The sequence below is a fragment of the Crotalus tigris genome, unplaced genomic scaffold (assembly GCF_016545835.1).
Source record: "Crotalus tigris isolate CLP2741 ecotype Arizona unplaced genomic scaffold, ASM1654583v1 scf7180000017611.44802233496:7321179, whole genome shotgun sequence".
NCBI classification, from domain to species: domain Eukaryota; kingdom Metazoa; phylum Chordata; class Lepidosauria; order Squamata; family Viperidae; genus Crotalus; species Crotalus tigris.
The window spans coordinates 3,974,772-3,996,929 of record NW_024096511.1 but is presented as its reverse complement, the minus strand read 5'-3'; positions in this window follow the sequence as shown (position 1 = coordinate 3,996,929).

The window sequence follows — 22,158 nt, the reverse complement described above, 5'->3', positions numbered from 1 at the left end:
AAGGTAATCTGTATGTAAACACACCCTTTACTTAGTTTCATAAACATTTTATTTTTATATGATGCTGCTGTTGGTGAATGGTTAGAAGCAATGGCTGATTTGCCTATGTTATTTATTGCTACATGTAATAATATAGAGAGAGGGCAATCTCCCAGGCCTTGGAATATTCATCAAAACAAACTATAACTTTGGGTTCAGCTATAGTCATAACACCACATTTGGAATATGAATCAAATTACTTATTTTAATACTTCTTGTCTCAAATACCAGCCACCAATACCAGCTACCACACCTGGATGGCTCTCTATGCACTCGCTTTAATGAACTTTTCTGACAGGAAGACAAAGAGCATTAATATATCTCTAAGTAGGGTTGACTTTTCAAAAAGTTTGCTCACAAGAGTTCAACATTTCCAATTTGGTTCAGTTAATTATGCAAGTTCCTATGCACAGTGACGTTTGCTTGAGACCTCTAGAGAGACCTTATAAGAAAGAACTTAAAATCACTCCACACAAGCAGACATTTGTGATGCCTCACCTCCCACATCGCTACTGTGTGGCATCACTGAAGACTGTCCTGGCAGGGTTTCAGTATTTTCTTTGGCACCACAAGGAAGAAAATTGCTATGGCTTCTTATATTTAGGGCTGTCAACAAATCAACACTATTAAAAAAAATCTAATGAAGCACTATAACTCCAGTCTAGGAAAGGAAGGACGAGGAGGGTGAGTAGCAGATGGAATTAGATGCACAGCCCATGTTCTGATGTTTTGGTTTTAAATCCTCAGCAGCAAGTTATCTGACATTTACAGGACTGAGTTTCTGATTCTCTTAAGGTAGTTCAAAAATAATACATGAAACAAGAAACTGCTGGTCATCAGCCATGAACTTTGAAAAAAGTACATCCCATTTTTGAATACTGACTTGAATGGAGCATTATGATTGCATGACATCAGAATGACATAATCTTTTTGAAGTTACCTCATTTTTTTGCCCCAGTTCAAGACATAAAGCTCTTCTTAGCCAACTACCATTGTGTATGCTTTCTCCCATACGATCCTATTTATATCCTAAGACAGTTTTCTTAAATATTCCCCCCCCCAGTTTTAAAAGTTATGGAGGATCCCAAAGGGCATTTGCTTGTTTGAGTTATATTTATTAATATTTACTATATTAAAAATTAAAAATGACACATCTTCTGCTGCTACCCCCTTATCACAATTGTTTGAAGGGATATTAATATTTTATTATTTTTCAATATAGGCTGGGAAATAGTTTTGATTTTGTGGGTCCTTGAGAGGGACTTGGGGGATTCCAGGGGACTTTGAACTGCACTTGAGAAACTCTATCCAAAAACACTTTTGTTTTCTGTCACTCCCATGCTGAGTATGGCAAACAGCTGTGCTTCTGTTATAAATGCTTTTTCCTAGCCTGACACCAACTGGTTATCTTCTATCTACTCTCTGAAGCCTTTCAATATATTAATACTGTATGTTTGGATGCTGGAGCAAAGCTTTTTTAATAGATCTGTGCTGGCTATGCTTCTTCTGCTTCTATGTTATATTGTTAATCACTGTTTTAGTTTTTAAAAAATCATTTAAATTCTTTACTGGGGGAAAATGCATTTAAAATAGTTTTGTTGCTATTATCAAAGTTTCTGAGTTGCATCCATCAAAGAAAGGGACTGAGTTACTTGGCTATAAATTCACAGATTTTCTGGAGGAATATTTAAACTAAACAGTGGGGACAGTGAGCTAACTGATACAGAACATCCCTGTCCCCGGCAATCTAAAAATTATAGGGCTATCAGTGCATATAACATAGATGTGTGTGTGGACAAGAACATCAATCTTGCTGTAAAGCAAAATCAAGCTCTTAATAGTGAGTGCCACACAAAGTGCACTAACCAAATAGGTGGTAAGACATTAGGGGAACTCAGGCACCATACAGGTTATGTAAGAAGTAAACACACGGTCAGTCATAAAGGACTCAACTGTCTATACACAAATGCACAGAGTATGAACAGCAAACAGGGTGAACTAGAAATTCAGGTTAATGAGGGCAGATATGATATTGTTGCCATAACGGAAACATAGTGGGATGAAACCCACAAATGGAACACACAGCTAGAGGGATTTAAATTATTTAAAAGAAACAGACCAAATAAAAGAGGAGGTGGAGTTGCTCTCTATAAGAAGTAACTACATCTCTACAGAAATAGAGCACAACAATGATGAAAACTGTCCTGAATACATATGGGTCAATATAAAAGGGGGGGGGGGACGACATTGCCATAGGTGTATACTATAGGCCACCCAACCAAACACAGGAAATAGATGAACTTTTTGCTAGTCAGCTAACTAAGGTTTGTAGGAAGCACATCACAATAGTAATGGGGGACTTTAATTACCCTGACATCAACTGGGAGACAAACTCTGCACCAAGTGAAAGATCAAACAGATTCCTGACAAATCTAGCAGACAACTTTGTCTCCCAAAAAGTAGAGAAGAGAACTAGGGGATTAGCCATTTTGGTTCTAATTCTCACTAACAGAGATGAAATAATAGAAGGTGTTGAAGCCATAGGAACCTTGGGAAGAAGTGAACATGCAATATTGGAATTCAACATTATGGAAGCACAAGCAATAGAACACAGTCAAACTAGAGTCTTGGACTTCAAGAGAGCTAATTTCAATAAACTTAGAGAGGGTTTGGGAAGGATTCCATGGATGAGAATCCTCCAGGGGAAAACAACTCAAGAGGCTTGGGAAATTTTGAAAAGAGAGATAATAAAGGCCCAGTCTAGCACAATACCAACAAAGAGGAAAAATAACAGATCTCAAAAGAAACCAGCATGGCTGCATAAAGAACTCTCTGATCAACTGAAAGATAAAAATGACTAGTATAGAAAGTAGAAAGAGGGGCACATAACTAGTCAGAATATCAGCAAATAGCCCGAGCCTACAAAGACAAAGTGAGGAAAGCTAAGGCTCAAAATGAACTAAGACTTGCGACCAAAGTCAAAAATAACAAAAAAAGCTTCTTTCAACATGTAAAAAACAAGAAAAAAGTGAAGGAAATGATTGGTCCATTAGTGGGTGAAAGTGGCAAGAAGGTGACAAGCAACAGGGAGAAAGCAGAACTATTTAACTCGTTTTTCGCATCTGTCTTTACACAAAGGGAAAAAACAGACCAACCTATCAAAAATAGTGCCATAAAAACAAAATAGAAATACAAGTTAAGATGGGCAAGAAAATGGTAAGGCAACACCTGTCCAGCCTAGATGAGTTCAAATCACCAGGACCAGATGGATTATACACCCCATCTGGAACTGGCAGATATGATCTCAGAACCACTGAACTATATTTTTCAAAGATCGTGGAGCACTGGGGAACTACCAGAGGACTGGAAAAAAACTGATGTAGTTCCCATCTTCAAAAAAGGGGAAAAAAAGGACCCAGGAAATTACAGACCTATCAGCCTGACCTCAATACCTGGGAAGATTCTGGAAAAGATAATCAAACAACGAATCAGCGAACACCTAGAGACAAACAAAATCACTACTAAAAGCTAACATAGGTTTGTCAAAAACAGATCATGTCAGACAAACCTTATTGCATTTTTTGATCAAGTGACAAAATTAGTGGATCAGAGGAATGCTGTGGACATAATTTACTTGGACTTCAGTAAGGCATTTGATAAAGTAGATCACAACCTACTACTTGATAAGATAGAAAAATGCGGGTTAGACAGCATCACCACCAGATGGATCCGTAGCTGGCTGACCGGCCGTACTCAGCGTGTGGTCCTCAATGGAACCACATCTACATGGAGGGAAGTGTGTAGTGGGCTCTGTTCTGGGCCCAGTGCTCTTCAACATCTTCATCAATGATCTGGACGAGGGGATAGATGGGGAAATCATCAAATTTGCAGATGACACCAAGCTGGCAGTAATAGCCAACACTCCAGAAGGCAGGCTTAGGATACAGAAGGATCTGGACAGACTTAAACATAAGGTTCTACATTTAGGCAAGAAAAACTAAATGTACAGGTATAGTATAGGGGGTACCTTGCTCAATAGTAGTAACTGTGAGAGGGATCTCGGAATCCTAGTGGACAATCATTTAAATATGAGCCAGCAGTGTACTGCAGCTGCCAAAAAAGCCAACACAGTGCTAGGCTGCATTAACAGAGGGATAGAATCAAGATCATGTGAAGTATTAATACCACTTTACAATGCCTTGGTAAAGCTACACTTGGAATACTGCATCCAGTTTTGGTCACCACAATGTAAAAAAGATGTTGAGACTCTAGAAAGAGTACAGAGAAGAGCAACAAAGATGATTAGGGGACTGGAGGCTAAAACATATAAGGAACGGTTGCTGGAATTGGGTATGTCTAGTTTAACGAAGAGAAGGACGAGGGGGGACATGATAGCAATGTTCCAATATCTCAGGGGCTGTCACAAAGAAGAGGGAGTCAGGCTATTCTCCAAAAGCACCCGAAGGCAGGACAAGAAGCAATGGGTGGAAACTAACCAAAGAGAGAAGCAACCTAGAACTAAGGAGAAACTTCCTGACAGAACAATTAACCAGTGGAACAACCTGCCTCCAGAAGCGGTGAATGTGCCAACACTGGAAGTTTTTAAGAAGAGATTGGACAGCCATTTGTCAGAAATGGTATAGGGTTTCCTGCCTGAGCAGAGGGTTGGACTCGATGACTTCCAAGGTCCCTTCCAACTTTATTATTATTATTATTATTATTATTATTATTATTATTATTATTATTATTATTATTACTACTACTACTACTACTACTACTACTACTACTACTACTACTATAGAATTGATTTTAGAAGTAGATTGTAGATATATAATCTATCTCTGCTGACTTTAAACATTTTTGCTCTCTTAAACTTATGGCACATAGCATATATCTGCCTGCCTGTCTCAAATGTATTTCGTTTACCAAATCTAAGATCTAACTAGCAACACATGCCTAGTTGGTATGTCTATACACAAATGAAGTAATCAAAAGCATTTTCAGAATTGTGCTAGCAGGAGGTTGGCCAATAAAACAGCACCACAGACTTCTAGCCTGTTCATGTAAAAATTAACAGAACAGTGGGATGACTGTGATCATAACATGCTTGTTCCCTCCTGATTAATCTCTATAATGAGCCAGGAGGCCTGAAAATGTTGTGTCTTGTCTACTGATCAAACAAAGGACACTATAATTTGGAGGAGACGTTTTTTTTCTTGTTTTGTTTTATTGAAACTTCTAAAATTAACCCCCGGGTGGCTATGAAAACTACAAAATATACAAACAAGCCAAGCGAATCAAGCAACAAATAGAGCCAGTTTGGTCCAGTGGCTAAGGCGTCAGGCTAGTGAGAAGCTGTGAGTTCAAGTCCTGCTTAGCTATGAAAGCCAGCTGGGTGTCTTTGAGCCAGTCACTTTCTTGATCCAACGCATTTTACAAGATTGTTGTTGTAAGGAAAATAGGAGGAGGAAGATGGGCTGGATTTATTCACCACCTTAGATTGTTTGTAATAATAATAAAGGGAGGGTACATACAAACAAACAAATTGCAGTATTAGGCATACTTAATCAATTAACAATTACCCGTTATTTTATAAAAGTTCTTTACTTGTGCTACACAAGTAATTGAAAACAATTACGTCGTCGTCATCATCATCATCATCATCATCATCATCCTTTTAGCCATTGTCTATCCATTCTTCTGCATGTTTCCAACCAAAACAGTCCTCAGTTTTCTTTTGCTAATTGGGCCCGCAATTCTTGCTGATGTTATTGATCCATCTTGTTTTAGGTCTCTTTTGTGGACACTTTTTGTCAAGTGGGATCCATTCTATGTTTCAAACTGCCAAACTACTCTAGAACAAGGCCAGTAAACGGTAAATCTATTGGTTGCTATTTATTCGGTTGACAGAGATCTGGGTGATTCATAGGAAATCAGCAAGGAATCTGATTATTAGTAAGCATAGTAGCAACAAATGATGCCATTGAACCACTGAGATAAAGAAAGCTTGCAGTAATCAGACATCGATTTTGTGTAAAGGGATTGTGAGCTGTGTTTGGTTCTCTTATTCCCAAAAAAATGCCTAATTCAAAATGCTTTCCCAATTTTAGCATCACATTCTAATTTGTACTTCTCAATGTATGTTTTGAAGGGCTCAAATCAGCTGGTCTCCATTTTTTCAGGAAAACTTGTTTCTCGGTGGGATCTAGAATCATCCTGAGACTTGTTAGTGATGGTCAGATTTATTTATTTATTTATTTATTTATGAGACTTATATACCGCTTTAAGTGCAAGCACTCTCTAAGCGGTGTACACCAGTAAGCAATGTATATATATATTTACATTGCCCCCAACAATCTGGGTCCTCATTTTACCTACCCCCGGAAGGATGGAAGGCTGAGTCAACCTTGAGCCGGTGAGATTTGAACTGCTGACCTGCTGAACACAGTCAGCTAAAGTGGCCTGCAGTACTGCACTCTAACTGCTGCGCCACCTCGGCGCAAATGGAATGAATTGGGCAGAATGGGCTGCATTTGCAGTTATCCTCAAAGATGTTTGCATTGGGAGCTTCGTCACATGGTAATAGTATCTTATCGTTAAAAAACTGCAAACCGCAGTGTTTTATTTCAAGAGGAGTGTTTAGCTATGGAAATAATATTCATGACTGCAACAACAAAAACATATTTTTTGGTCACAGCGCAGTTCTAAATCAGTGCCTGAAGTCAACATTTCTTACTTTTTTTTTGAAACTAACAATATGAATTATTTCGAGTCGTGCAAATTTTGTGGGTAATTTGCTGCACCGCACTCAGAAAGAGTTAATAGGAACAAATACCATAAGATGACATGATTTAGGTATAAAGAACCAAGAGAAGAGAAGAATAATCTCCATGCTTCTCAAATTCATGAAGAAATGCCTATTCCCAGAGAGAAAATATTTCACTTCTTTCTCAATTCATCAGTCCGATTGGAAGCTCCTGATTGATAGATTTTCTTTTCTTCACAGAGACCGACTTTGTACTGCTCATGACATTTCGATGTGTGCACATTCTGTTGTTATGGTAGTAATAATAATAATAATCACACAATGCATTTTCTACCTTTCTAGAAAAAGCCAGATAAATCTTTATTTCTTTCATTGACAGCGCTCAGTATGTCAAAATTGATGTCACATACCTGTTCCAGATGCTTGCTGACATTTTCCATGCAAACACAAAGCATATGTTGAAAGTACAAACACACTTTATCCTTCAGAGAGTTGGACATTCATGCTGCTTCTGGTTTGGTGAAGACAAGAATACGAATGCTGGCTCTGTCTTAACCTTTGGAGACTTTCATTCTTCTCTAATCTGTCCCTGGCTTCTCCCAGCTTCTGAGATCTTTCACGAGATGGTTTCAAATGAGAATTCTTCTGTTAGTTTTGGATTTCTTGGTATTCTAATATCACTTGAGCTCCTGAAGGCTACAGATAAAGGTCCCTTCAGGGTAAGTAAAGCCAAGAAACAGGAACAGCAGGGATTTCAGATGATGGGCTATAAAATAATAGAATCTTGAAAGTCTATCAGCTTCTTTGTACCACAACTTATACCAAACCAAACCAGGCCTGGTTATTTTGAGTTTCTAGGACTGAGTAATCTTTTCAGAAATTCTTCCCCTGATAACTTGTTCTCCATTCCGAGGACCAAGTCTGCCTTCCCTCAGAGTATTTGAAAAAATCTTAGGAATGATGTACGGGATGATTGGGAGTGAAAATTAAAGTATCCTAAATAATTTGGGTTGTAACTTGTTAACATTTTATTAGCCGGTTCTGTAGCAGAGGTTCATGTTGAGGTCCTATTTCTCTTTCTCAGAATAGATCCCTGGATTGATGACTCAGTTCTTAGAACTTTGCATTATGAATACAGGAAAAAGTCCCTTAACTTTCTGCTAAATTTTGAACATTCTTGGCCTAGTTTTTTTTAAAATGCATGTGAACATCACAGCGGAAACTTGACTACAAACGCAACTTATAAAAACTCCTTGATTACTGTGATATCCTAGAAAGTGGTTCCCTTGTGTGTTTCTTCCATACAAACAGAGAGTAGATATGCAGTAAGGTCCCATATTGTTTGTTTAAATGTATTTTTCTTTCATAAACCAGACAGAGACAGAACAAATCACTGAGATAAGCTTGGAAGAATCTATTCTTGGCAAAGGGGAAAATTGTAATTGGAAAGCTGAGGCAGGGCTTGAGAAATCTCCAGTCTGAAATCCTAGAGCTTTCAGTGCTGACCAAATCCGTAGTCTGATCAATTCTCATCCCCAGTCAACCTAGGATGATAAAGGCTGTGGTGCCATATACCTATGGAAATACTAGGTTAAGGCAATTGCTGTAGCGCTGAGGTAGATAAAACAGTGATGGAATATTGCAGCCTTCTCTATTCTAATTTAATTCTTCAAAGCAGATTTATCTTCAGTTACTGCCTGCTTGTTTTTCTATATGATCGATCAAGTAAGTTTTGCTGATGTTTTTTTCTCTAAATTTTTCAATCTATGGGTTTGGGTGCCCAATGTTTGGAAATGAAACAGCTGTAGTCCTATAGAGATAATTGTAATGAATTTTTCTGTGAATGCTTGTTTCCATATCTATTTTTTAAAATTTCCTTGTTAAAGATATCCAGCAACATTGGGGTAAATTGCCTAGATATAAGAATGGCTAAGCACTTATGTCCATAATCAGTTATAAACAGTGTAATGTGTTTTTATACTGTTCATTCTTTTATATTGGATGGCTTTATTGAAGAGCAGTTGATAATAACTTGTGAGGCCCTCCAGGCTGACAAGTGGTGTGTCTAAGACTTAAAAGAGTCCTAGTTGATATAGAGGTAGTCTTTGACTTACAACCATAACTGGGACAAGAATTTCCTTTGCTAAGCAAGGTGGTTGTTAAGTAAATCACACTTGATTTTGCAAACTTTTTTTGCAAAAAAAATTATCATTTTTTAAATGAATCATGTGGTTTTCAAGCAAATCCAGCTTTCCCCATTGATTATGCTTGTCGGAAGTTGCCTGGAAAAGTCACAAATGGTGATCACATGACTGAAGGATACCGCAACTGTTGTAACTATGTGCTAGTTGTCAAGTGCCAGAATTTGAATCAAGTGATCGTGGAAATGCTGTGATGGTTTTAAGTTACTTTTTCCAGTGCCATTGTAACTTCAAACAGTCATTAAACAAATGCTATACTTGAGAACTACCTGTAAAGAGTGGAGAGGACTTTCTACCGTATTGCAATCTGTTAAAACTTCTGTTACAAGTAAGGAATTGACTATATTTAAAATATGTCTTCAAAGCCTTCGTTACTTTATTGATTCACGGAAAGGAGGTCACCAAAAGCAATATGATCACACAACAGTAGTTGAAAGGATAATTCTTTAATCTTTTTTGCTAGTTTCCAGGCAGAATTTTTCTTCCGGGTGCTTTGCTGAGAATGGGAAAAAAAACCAAGGGAATATGATTCAGAATAAACAGTTAGTAAACCTCCATTATCTCATTTCTTTTCCTTTCTCATTTTGTCTTATTTGTTTTGTTTTCTTTTCAGTTTTTGTTTCATCTTTCTGTTTGGCTTTCCAAATGTCCAATTTAGCCTGTTTAGCTCTTATTTCCTTCATAACTGCAAAATGCTTTCTGAATGGCCTGGTCTCCATTTTCATCACTTTGTCCATCAAATATCTTTTAAAATGTTGCTGACATTATTGAAGCTTTCTCTGCATATTTTTTTAAAAATTGAATGGTTAAAATAGAACAATTCTATTTGCTATTGTTCAAAGCAATTCCATTTGTTTAAAGATATTGTGACCCTATCCTACTTCAATATAATAAATCAGTTGCAGTGCTGATTACACTTTTACTTTTTAAAAAATGCAAACAACAAAATAATTCAAAATGCAATTTGCAATCAAAAGCTATTTCAGCTCTCTATTATTATAATGTGGTGAGAGATGGGCTTTTATTCCCTATTTCCTCCCAATTTAAGATAAACCAAGAGCCAAATCAACAGAAAAAAAAATAAAAAAAAATGAACACAATACTAGCACTGTTTTAATGGGGCCATTCACTTCCAATGACATTGGAAGTAAATTAATTCATAAATGATTGTTGAAATATTATCAGAACCACCAGCTTAAAAATTAATAGAGGAAAACAGCTAAGTAACTACGCATCTGGGACATCAATCCTCTCTAGATAATGATTGCCCTAGAAGCATCAGTCTTCTGCATTAGCAAAAAATAATTTTGATGTTGAGGATGCCTTTGTTAGTACTGATCAGTTATGACAATGAAACAATATATTGTACTGTCAGAAGTAAGTCTTCATCCTGGTTCACCCAAGCAGGGAATAAATAAGCAACATGGTGACTGCTTTGGGAAGATGGTTACAGTTTATTGAAGAAGCAGAAAGATGTTCTTCAGAAAAGAGCAGAGGAGAGAAAGGGTGAGCACATGGGGTAGTAGGTTTTTATACCCTCTCTAGCTTTTTGTTTGGAATAGTTTCCTGTTCCTGTGGCATGAACTTTGAACTGAATCTGAGTGCTCTTCTAGGCCTTAGTATCTGTGGTTTAGTCCCAAAAGTCGTCTCCTGGGGCTGGGCTAATGACTCTTAAGAGTTTCTTTGTCTTGAGTTCCCTGGCTCCAACCTTCCTGATGGTTTTACATCTGCATTTGTATAGGGTTGGCTTTTGCTTGGGGCAAAGAGATAGATTTGGGGCCAGGTTTGGTTTCTGCTTTTCAAAAAATACTTTAAAAAAAATCCTTTTGGTGAAAAGTATATTTTCCTGCCCTATTAATATTTCCTTCTCTGGGCTAACTTCCCTCAATACCTAGGAGATTTAGGAATAATACTTAATGTATTATTAATGTAATGTTTCATGTAATAATTGTACAGGAAAGGAAAATGAAGTTCAGACTTAACCACCTTTGTCTCTTTGTCAATTTTGAATACAGTTAGTCCTCACTTAATAATGGTGATTGGGTCCAGGAGCATCATTGCCAATTAATGTAGTCATAAAGCCCAAAGTCATGTGATTGCACTAACAACAGCAATTGCGGCAGGGCCAGTTAGGTGAATTCCATGCAGTTGCAGTGTCCCATGGTAACAAGATCACCATTTGCACCATTTTCTCTGTTATGGGGCCATGTGCCCCATTGACTTTGAAGGAAAAAGTTGAGAACCTATTAACTTGCCAGTGTTCTTTATCTGCTATTAATATATTTGCTATATTGATTCCGTTGGGTTATAAATTGGCTATGGAGCCTATAATCTTCTGTCTCTGGGTGTGGAAGGCTGCAGTGGGAACTTGATATGTGATTAGAATGTGAATAAAAAAAAATGTTCCAGTAGGCATTTATACATTAAAAAAAATGCATGAAAGGGGCAATTATTTGTTTTCACATTAACCAAGGTGTTTGGGCCCAAGATTTTCACAAGTGATACAATCGTTGCTATAATGGTCTCTTCAGCTTTTTATTTTCTCAACATGATAAGCCAAGGTTCTTGTGAGAGTGCTGTCACATATAGCAGAAAGCCGCAATGACTTGTGAAATAAGTCACAATTGTTTGTCATAACACATTGCATTAAGACATAAATGATGGTTTGCAGACTATAATGTTTGTGTTCCTGCATCACACTATGTCGCAGAGAAGAAAGCCACATTGTGGATTAACAAGTATGAACTATTATGGCTTATTAAATAAGCCATAGTAAAGTGAATCATAGCTAAGCACTGTGTATGCCTTGATAACAGTGAGGGGAAATAGTTGATACAACTTTTTGTTTTTCAGAATGTCCAGAATAAAGGAATACGGTACAAATTATAGACAGATATTGAATCAGACTAGCCTCAGAGGGGAACCTTTATGAAATAGAATGAGCCTTTGGGCCATCATCTGCTGATACTTTTTGATGCTTCATTCATATGAGGATTTTCCCCCCTGTAAATTATGGGTGACTGCTGACAAGCTTCTTACCAACAAAAGGCAATAAATCTCAAGTCTGTAGACATTTAATCCCATATTGAAGGACTTGCTTACAAAGAAGCTCACAAAGGTGATAAAACTACATACTTACTTTCTTGGATGTGAGATAGAAGTTATGTGCACAAAGAAGATCCGTCTCCTGCAGATGGACATAAATCCAACCCTATTTCTGCATCTGCTCCAGAGTTTAAATCATAGGTTTTTTTTAAAAAAAAAAAATCATTCCCTTCTGTTCCTGTTTACATAACAATTTTGCCTAGCCTGAGAATCACTGGTTTTCTCTTTGCCACCCTCAGTCTTACCACTGGGAATTTAATTTAGTTAACTTTAATTACATAAAGTGTGAAATGATTCCATCCATTTTACCACTTTGACCATTCTATTAGATTTTACTACACATAAAGTAAATAGTATGTGCTGTAGAAAGATCAAACATGATAACTGCATCAAAAATTGTTTCAGGCAGGTACTATACTATAGTTCAACTCTTCATATTGCCATCTTTAAACCTCCATTTTATTTTATTTTAAAAAATATTTATTTGGTGAACCTTCATGTCTGATATAACAAAGGTACAATTTATTCCTCTGAGAAGGATCAATATGTTAGCCAGATCTTACGAAAAAACATTCAGAAGTTGCATTATTAACTGACAGAGGTTCTGCAGGGTGACAGGAAAAACATTTCCTATCACTGATCATGTTTGACTGAAGCTTTCAGAAACTGAATATAGTTTCTAAATCTTCTGTTTGCAAGGCATGTATTTTACTATTGTATTACAATGTCATTAGTACATCAGTCATAAGAATTCCAAAAGAAAATGTCGGGAAAAGAGATTTTATACAATGCCTTTTGCAAGAATACGCATATAAAATCTTTTTCTCTAAGTTTGCCTCATTGAACAATACAATCAATCATTTTTTTCATTTCAAACCAGTATCTAGACCAGTGGTTCTCAACCTGTGGGTTGGGACCCCATTTGGGGTCGAATGACCATTTCATGGGGGTCGCCAAACAAGGCTGTCCGCCATTTTTTCCCCCTTTTCTTTGGCCACGCCCCTGGCATCCGGTGATGTATAAGTGGTTGGGGGTCACCACAACATGGGGAACTGTATTATGGGGTCGTGGCATTAGAAAGGTTGAGAACCACTGATCTAGACTCTCCGAATATATTATAGGTAATAATCATAGTAGCCTTTGATTTATTTCATGGAAAACTCTTTTTATCATTAAGAAAATGGAGCAACTTGGCTATGGATTATTGTGGACTTGATGTCATAAGTTTCATTCATAAAAAGAATAATTGCTTGGACAATTAAATTGAGATTTGTTATCTGTTAATAATCAAGTCCTTAAAGAAGTAGTAACTCTTAGACTCTTATTACCACCACCACCCCAATTGTATTTGATGACATACTGTCATGTTGACTTGCAATAAACATTCACCAAGGCCTTTCCATCCTTAATGGGCTTGTGAAAACCCAGCAACTAACTACAGTCTTTAGCTGTCAGCAGTAGAGATGAATAGATGAGAGAAATGTGGCATACAATATTGTTTTATTGTCAGCATTTAATTAGACATCTGCTTGTTTTACATTTGTTCACAAAGCTTTTTTTTATTTACAAAATGCTTCAAAGTATCATAAATGTAGGTTTTCTATGTAGCTTTGGTTTGCTTCCCCCCCCTCTTTCCCTATCATCTCTCTCATTTTCCTTTTATTTTTTAAAAGATTGAAGAGCATTTTTAATTTTTTTTGTCCTCTTTAGCATGCTTATTAATTATATCAATATTAATCATTATTTAGGTCAGTTTCCCTAATAACACTGAATTTAATTCTTTTAAAAGTGCAGATAAGTACCAAGCTTTTAAAAAAAGGGAACTGATACTTAAAACTGAGTTTGATACACCTAAGAAAAATATTGGGAATGCATTCAATTTAAACATTTAAAATGCTTCAGTTGAAACATTTGCTTTGAGATATAAAGCCTAGTTATTGAAGGGACTTCCTATCTTAATAGTTTCGGCCCATCTAATAAGATCAGGCAAAGTAAAGGAACATCAGGTATCTTCAGTTAAACAATGTCATCCATCAGGACCTAAAAATGTACCTTGTCTATCATAGCATTATTCTCTGGAACAGTGTCCAGACAGAAACCTCCCCCAACAATGTTTCAAATTTTGTTTTTAAAAAAACCTTGGTTTTGTTCCCAAATGTGTGGTTAAGTTGGTTGTTGAGCCTTGGTTTATCTTTGGAGTGTTATGTTTGTTTCTTCCATTTCAATTGCCCAAGTTTTTGGATTTGGGCAACCTCTAAGGCAGTGGTTCTCAACCTTTTTAATGCTGCGACCCCCAACCGGTCGTAAGTCGAGGACTACTCAACTGGCGCAGCACCGTTTGCAGAATGGGATTTTTGGTGGGCTCAGCAGGGCAGAGACAGCCTGGACAATTCCTATTGGCTTTTGAAAGCCAATAGAATTAGACTCTATTCAAGAGAGTCTATTCTATTGGCTTTCAAAAGCCAATAGAATAAAAGGGAGTAGCACAGCTAAGGAAAAGGGGGAAAAAATGGCGGACTCGTTGTTTGGTGACCCCCGTGAAATGGTCGTTTGACCCCAAATGGGGTCCCGACCCACAAGTTGAGAACCACTGCTCTAAGGTGAACAAAAGAAATAAATACTGTATTTGGAGCTTTTTTTTTTTTTTGATCCTGATGCTGTTCTGCCACAGAAACCCCGATTTTGTTAACAGTCAGGGAAAAGTGAACTGTTGGTCCCATATTATTATCTTTTAAAAATAAAAAGACATAATTAAGTGTCCTGTTTTGTACATCATTTGGAAGGCTGCTTTAAATTGCAAAGACTTGATCTTAACATATCATTCTGTGTACATTAGATATCTCAAAATGTTTATTGAGAATTCATTGCTGAAGAAGATGCAGTTAATGAATCAGTATGTTAATCCATATGGATTGATCTATTCTACCACTACCATATTTGGAACTGAAATTCATAGGATTTTCAACCTGCTGCTTGTCCAGGATGTATATCAGGGGTCTTCAAACTTGGCCCTTTTATGACTTGTGGACTTCAACTCCCAGAATTCCTCAACCAGTATGAGTGGGAAATCTGGGAGTTGAAGTCCACAAGTCATAAAAGGGCCAAGTTTGAAGACCCCGATGTATATGTTCTGCTTGATTACTTCCCCAGTATTTGGAATGCATCAAAACATCACAAACTGTATGCCTGTCATTAATATGCATTGGCCAAAGGAATCATTAGCAAAACTGGAAGACCAAATGTACATGTGATTAAGGTTAGCAGTAAGTTACTAGGTTCTGTTTTTTAATACTTGAATGTTGTGTGTGTGTGTGTGTGTGTGTGTGTGTGTGTGTGTGTCCAATGAACAAGAAAAGGGAGTTTAAAGCAATTGGATTGAATTTTTTTTTCCCTGATCTGGATTTACAAACTTTTACATTTTGTTGTCATTGTCATTGACCAAAATGATTAAATTATAGAAAAAGGCACAGACAGAAAATTCTGTTCAATAAAGTATTTTTTAAATATTATATTTATTCCTTAGGGCATTGTTGACAGTAGGAAAGCTCAAATCAAAGGGTATTTTTGTATAGCATTCAGTCTACTGTTAGTTTCTAATTCTGCACCATGACAATGTCCCACAGACAGTGGATTCTCTGTTTTTATGCACAATCTTCTTTATGGAGCAAGCTGGAGATACAAAGGAACAAAGGTCTCAGTAAAATTAAAATATTCTGTCAACTTTCCAATGTACTAAAATAATTTTGCCTGTATCTGGTAGCTCCTAATATAGCATTCTTCTGGCCAATCTCTTTGACAGATAAATAGAAATCCACATTTGTGAAAAAAGAGTATAGAAATCATAGCTAACCAAGTATATTCACCTGAAAGTGTGGGAGTTATATTAGGAGCTAGCATTTGGGATAGAAATGTCAGCTGTCTAGATCTAAGGCTTAAAAGTACCGGGCTAAATTTCAAACTTTGTGAAAAGCAGGGGGGGGGGAATGCCATAATTAACCATTGGGGTTATAAGAAGTCTCTTCACTCTATGTTGGCAGAGGGCAATCAATGATTGAAAGTAGTTTTGCTGTTCATACTTTGAATGTCTTGACAGTTCTGCCAAGTTCAAGGCAAGGAGCCTGACAGAAAGGAAGATGACTTTGAATTTAAGATGACCCACTAAAAAGAAATGGAACTAAATTATCAACAGAGTAAAAATATTCTGTGCATTGGCTAGTGTGGCCACCTCCAGCTGAAATTAATTCTGTGAAGATGCAACATACATGTAAATCAATACATGAATTTGTGTCTCTGGATATCTATACACATGTAGCCTCTGATAAATATATATGTATCTCTCAGAAGCTACATTTCAAAAAAAGAGCAGGTCCATGATAGTACAGTATTGTAATTGGATTACTAGGCACTGATTAGATTAAACAGTCTATTTTTGCCTTAATTTATCCCTTGTCTGCATATACCAATCTCACACACTAACCATTATCACACAATGAAACGCAAGTACTAACACACACCCACAAAGCTTCCATCAGAAGAAATAAGTGGAAGGAAGACAGAGATGAGAGAAGATCTGAATAATATAGCTGCACTAAAAAAAATAAAGAAAAAAAGAAACCTAGCTGGAGGGAAGGATATGAGAAAGGAAGATGAAGTTCAACAGGGAGGGAAAAAAGAGGAGATCTGTTGAGGTGTTACTAAAAGGGTTAAATTCACCTGGCAAGTAGCTCGCCATAAGCAATGAAGATTAATCTTTAGCTTAATCTTCCAAGTTACATCTATAGTTATTTGAACATTTCCCCATTTGCTTGTTTTCGAATGAGCAGAAGCAAATGCTAAGTAACTTCTATATAATTTATCAGCATTTCTTACAGAGGAAAATGTCCATCCTTAAGTTGGGTAAATGGAAGGAGTCTTAAAATGGAAGGAGATGCCATATGGTGAAAGCCAGGTAAGACTATTGGTTCCTTTACTGTGGAGGATAGATCCTAAAAAGGCAGAAAGTACCCACCACTTTAATATTTTCAATGTCTATTCTAAAGTTGGTTGCTATACAGTACCTGTTGTCATTAGTTTGGACTTCTTTATATTTAGCTTAGTGCCATATTTTCATCATGCCCCCGACTTTAATTACTAGAATTGCAAATCATTTTTATTTTTAGCTATCAGAATAGTGTTATCAGAGTAATGCATGTTATTGATGTTTCCTCCTGCAATTTCATCTTCAGTGGTTTTCCTGTGACACGCTATAGAAACTAGTTTGTCTTTCAGGGAGCGTAGAAATAGTATTTGAATTTTCATATTGGAGAAGACATGTGCCAAAATCAAGGATAATCAAAAAGCAACCGATGAGCCCATGAAAAATCGTTACTGGTTTTTTTCCCCCCTAAACTAAAAATCCAAAAGATTCTCATCTTTTCCTACACTGCTTTTTTTCTGTATATTTATTGCCATCTATGGCCACGATTGTTCATTATTACTAAAGTTTTGGAAAACACTATTTGTTGAAGGGCTGAATTAAGATGACTTCCCCATCCTGCTGAAGAGAGTGATCCATACTGCCAAGTCATTCACAGGGTAAATTTTAAAAATTGGGATTCTACCTCAATATACACTAAATGGATGGCAATCGCTGTAAATATTTCTGCTACTAATAGACATAACTGAAAAGAAAGAAATGCATAACATCTCCTATTATAGAAGCCCACATGTGCTCTTGATATTTGAACATGATCATTGGCTTCCTGTTATTTGAACAAGTTATTTGCTTCCTGAGTCAACAAAGATATGTGCTAGGCTTTTATTACCACAGCAGGGAAGGATTATGTACCCAGAGCAGCTGTTAAGTAGCAATAAGATCACTATGAATGGTTTATAATACGCCCTGAGTGCTATGCAGCCACACAAAGATGCAGTTGCTATCACAAACATATTGGCCTTCTGCACACACACACACACACACACACACACACACACACACAAGCACACTCATTAACCCTTAGAATAGTTTATATACAGAATAAAGAAATGAGACATACTAGTAGTCCTTTATTTATGACTGGTCGCTTAATGGGCATTCTGTTATGATGGACCAAAAAAAGATAGTTACAACCCGGATTCAATGGTCAGAGGAAACCCTGCCCCCCCTTGCAGTCACATGATCGCATTTGTGATGCTTGGTAACCAGCCCACATTTATGGCCATTTGCAACCTCCCACAGTCACATGACTGCACTATGCAATGTTTTGAGGGGAGGGGTTTGCTAAAAACTGACATTTATATTTCATATTTCTTAAGTGCCCCTCCCATATCTACTAGTTTCCAGTGAAAAAGACCCTTTGCAGACAATGGGTTCATTTAATGACCACAGTACTTGCTTAACAACCACAGATTCACTTAATGACTACAGTGGATCGACCATCACGAAAAAAATTGTAAAATCAGTCACACGACGACCTGCTTAACAACTGGCAAGACGTACGATAGCAATTCCAGGCTCCCTTAAAGAGAAAGGTGGAAAGGTTCAATAACGCTCACAAGGAGGAATGGCTGGTGAAGATGGCAGAACTTGCAGAGATGGCCAAATTAATTTTGTTGCTTAGAATGAAAATAATATCTACATATATGGCTGACTGGAAACACCTTAGAGATTTTTTGCATAAAATGGAAAAAATGCACTTAGGATTTGTGGTTTTTATGATTAGAAAAAAACGCTGGATAATAGAAAACGAATTTTCTTTTGTAATCATAGAGTAAGAGATAATTTTGTAATTCAACTTAAATTTGCTGCAAAGGAATTGGAAGCTTTTTTCTATTTCTTTGTCTTCCTTTTTTCTGTACTTTTCTCTTTTTACTTTCTTATTCTATTCTCTTTTTTCTGCTTTTTCTTTTTTGATAGTCTATGGAGTATTTTGTAATTTTTTTTAATAAACAAATATTTTTTTTAACAAAGGATGAAGTCAGCTCCCAGGAACCCACTCACCAATTATCCTTGTCAGTCCTATATTGAGACCTTGCTGAGCCCCTCCAAGAATATAGACATCTGAAGATTCAGATCCAGAAGTCTGAGAAATTCACAAATTACGATGTATATTAAAACATCTCTTTTATGATCTATTTTAAATATTAGGTTTTATAATTAGTGAAAATACTTAACTAGTTTTTTATGTACACCATCAAACTCTCTTGGAATGGATCTTCCTATGGCCTTAAAAATATTTTGTTATACAGAAATAAAAGGAAGAAAAATACAATAAAAAAGCAAAAATATATAGAATTTAAAAGTATATTGGGTATGTCTAGTTTAATGAAGAGAAGGACTAGGAGTGACATGACAGCAGTGTTCCAATATCTCAGGGGCTGCCACAAAGAAGAGGGAGTCAAGCTATTCTCCAAAGCACCTGAAGGCAGGACAAGAAGCAACGGGTGGAAACTAATCAAGGAGAGAAGCAACCTAGAACTAAGGAGAAACTTCCTGACAGTGAGAACAATTAATCAGTGGAACAGCTTGCCTCCAGAAGCAGTAAATGCTCCAACACTGGAAGTTTTTAAGAAAAGACTGGACAGCCATTTGTCCGAAATGGTGTAGGGTTTCCTGCCTGAGCAGGGGGTTGGACTAGAAAACCTCCAAGTTCCCTTCCAACTTTATTATTCTATTCTATTCTATTCTATTCTATTCTATTCTATTCTATTCTACTCTACTCTACTCTACTCTACTCTTATTCTACTCCATGATTGTCACTTGGGAGTAAAGCTGTTTTCTCTCAATCTTTATTGCTATACTTCATGCTTAATAAAGTCAATATTCTTCATATATTAACCAGTTACACATTTTTGGTATATGATTCAATATTACACTGACATCTTGTTATCTTGTTATCTCAGATAACTTGACATAACACAATCTTTTCCAAATCATAAAGTATTTTTATGTCAAAGTTTATAACAAGGCATATATTTCTAAAGTAAAATTACAGATAAATCATATTCCCCATACAGTACTTAGAATAACTGCAGTTTTTTAAAAAAAACATATCTTCTGACATTTTCTGGAGATCTGCCTATCTAAAATAAAACTTTATGATCCTGAGATTCTTCAGTTTAGGATTCTTCCTTCCTCCAAACTCACTAAATCTCGTTTGCTCTCTCTCAAATTAGCCTTCAGTCCTTTCCCAGGAATCTTTTTGTTTTATTTTGTTTTGTTTCGTTGGCCAATGCTTCTTCCAGAAGATTTTTATGTATATGATTCAAATAATTTGGAAACATTCCCACTGACATGAAATTGTCCAGGCAGTGTTTCTTCTTTCATAACAAGCCTAACTGGGATTGATTCCTTAGTTTTAACAGCTCTTTTGATTGGTTATTCCCTCATAAATGGCTGCTCACATTCCATGAAGACGCTAGATGTCACAGTATTAAAGTTTTTGGCTGAGACCTGAGCAATGCAGATCTGATTATTGATGCTCTTTCCCAACTATCAAATTCTGACCACCTTTAACATATACACGCTTCTTAGAGAGCAACCAGTAGCACTGACTTTGTGCAAGATAGCATAAACCTTTGAAAGGGTGTTTTACTTCCATGAAAATATATACTAAGCTTCCTTTCAAAGCTCCTTTAGAACAGGGGTCCCCAACCCCCAGTCTGTGAAGGCATTGGGTCACGGCATGCCAGAAACCGGTCAGTGCAAACAAGCAAAGCCCCGTACATGAAACCATGCTCCCTCCGGTCTGCAGAAAAACCTCTCTCCACAGAACTGGTCCCTGGTGCTCAAAAGATTGGGGATCTCTGCTTTAGAAAATACTCTTCTTTCTGCCTCTTGAAAGTGAAGTGGCCACATTTCTTAATTTGGAATGTCTTCCAACAGATTCCAAAGCCTGAAGAAATTGTTTCTGTCTGGCCACCTAAGAACTGATTAGAAGTGCTAAAAGACTCCTATGCAGTGCGAGTACAAAGCACCCCCCACCCACTTACTGGAATGGCTGAGGTGAGTTCTCCACTGTTGTTCAATATCTACTCTGAGTCAATCTTCAACGAGGCACTGGAGAACATCGATGCTGGCATCAAAGTAAACAGTGTTTGGATCAACAACTTAAGATATGCTAACGATACAGTTCTGCTTGCCAGTAAGCATGAAGACCTTCAACTCCTTATCAACAGAGTCACAGAAATATCTGAAAAATACGACTTGAAGCTTAACACCTGAAAAAACAAGATCATGGTTGTCAGCAAACAACCCATTAATTTACCACCAATAAATTCAGAAGGAATACCATTAGAAAAAGTTGAAAAGATCACACACCTCGGTTCCAACTTACATGAAAGCTGGGACATGACCATTGAAGTAAAGACAAGAATAGAAAAAGCTTGAACAGCATTCTTCAAAATGAAAAAGGTCTTCTGCAGTCACGACATAAGCCTAAGACTGAAAATCAGGCTTGTCAGATGCTATATTTTTTCTATCCTGCTCTATGGAGTAGAGAGTTGGTCTCTGACAGAAGGCCACCTGAAGAGACTAGAAGCATTTGAAATGTGGATTTAGAGGTGGCTGTTATCTATAAGCTGGGTTGAAAAGATCAGAAATGAGGAAGTGATAAGCTGCCTGGGAAAGCCAAGGGAAATCATCAAAACAATTAAAAAACAAAAATTAGAATATTTCAGACATGTGATGCAACACCCAGAAAAATACGGGATACTCCCTTTAATCCTCCAGGGAAAGATTAAAGGTAAATGAGGTTCAGGCAGAAGAAGAACATCATGGCTTCAAAATCTAAGGGACTGGTTTGGACAAAACTCAGCAGCACTTTTTCGTGCGGCTGCTGATAAAAACAGGATGGCCAACATGATCACCAATGTCCGATAACAGATATGGCACAAGAAGAAGAGTTCTTCATTGTGAAACACTCTGCACAATATCTGTTATCAAATGCCTTGTTGAGGGAACCTGAAGCCACCCTTGACCCATCACTAACTGGTTGGCCCTTGATCCATCACTAACTGAATTCCAGGATAGGGCAAAAAGATCATAGTGTGAAGCAGAGTGTAAAACCA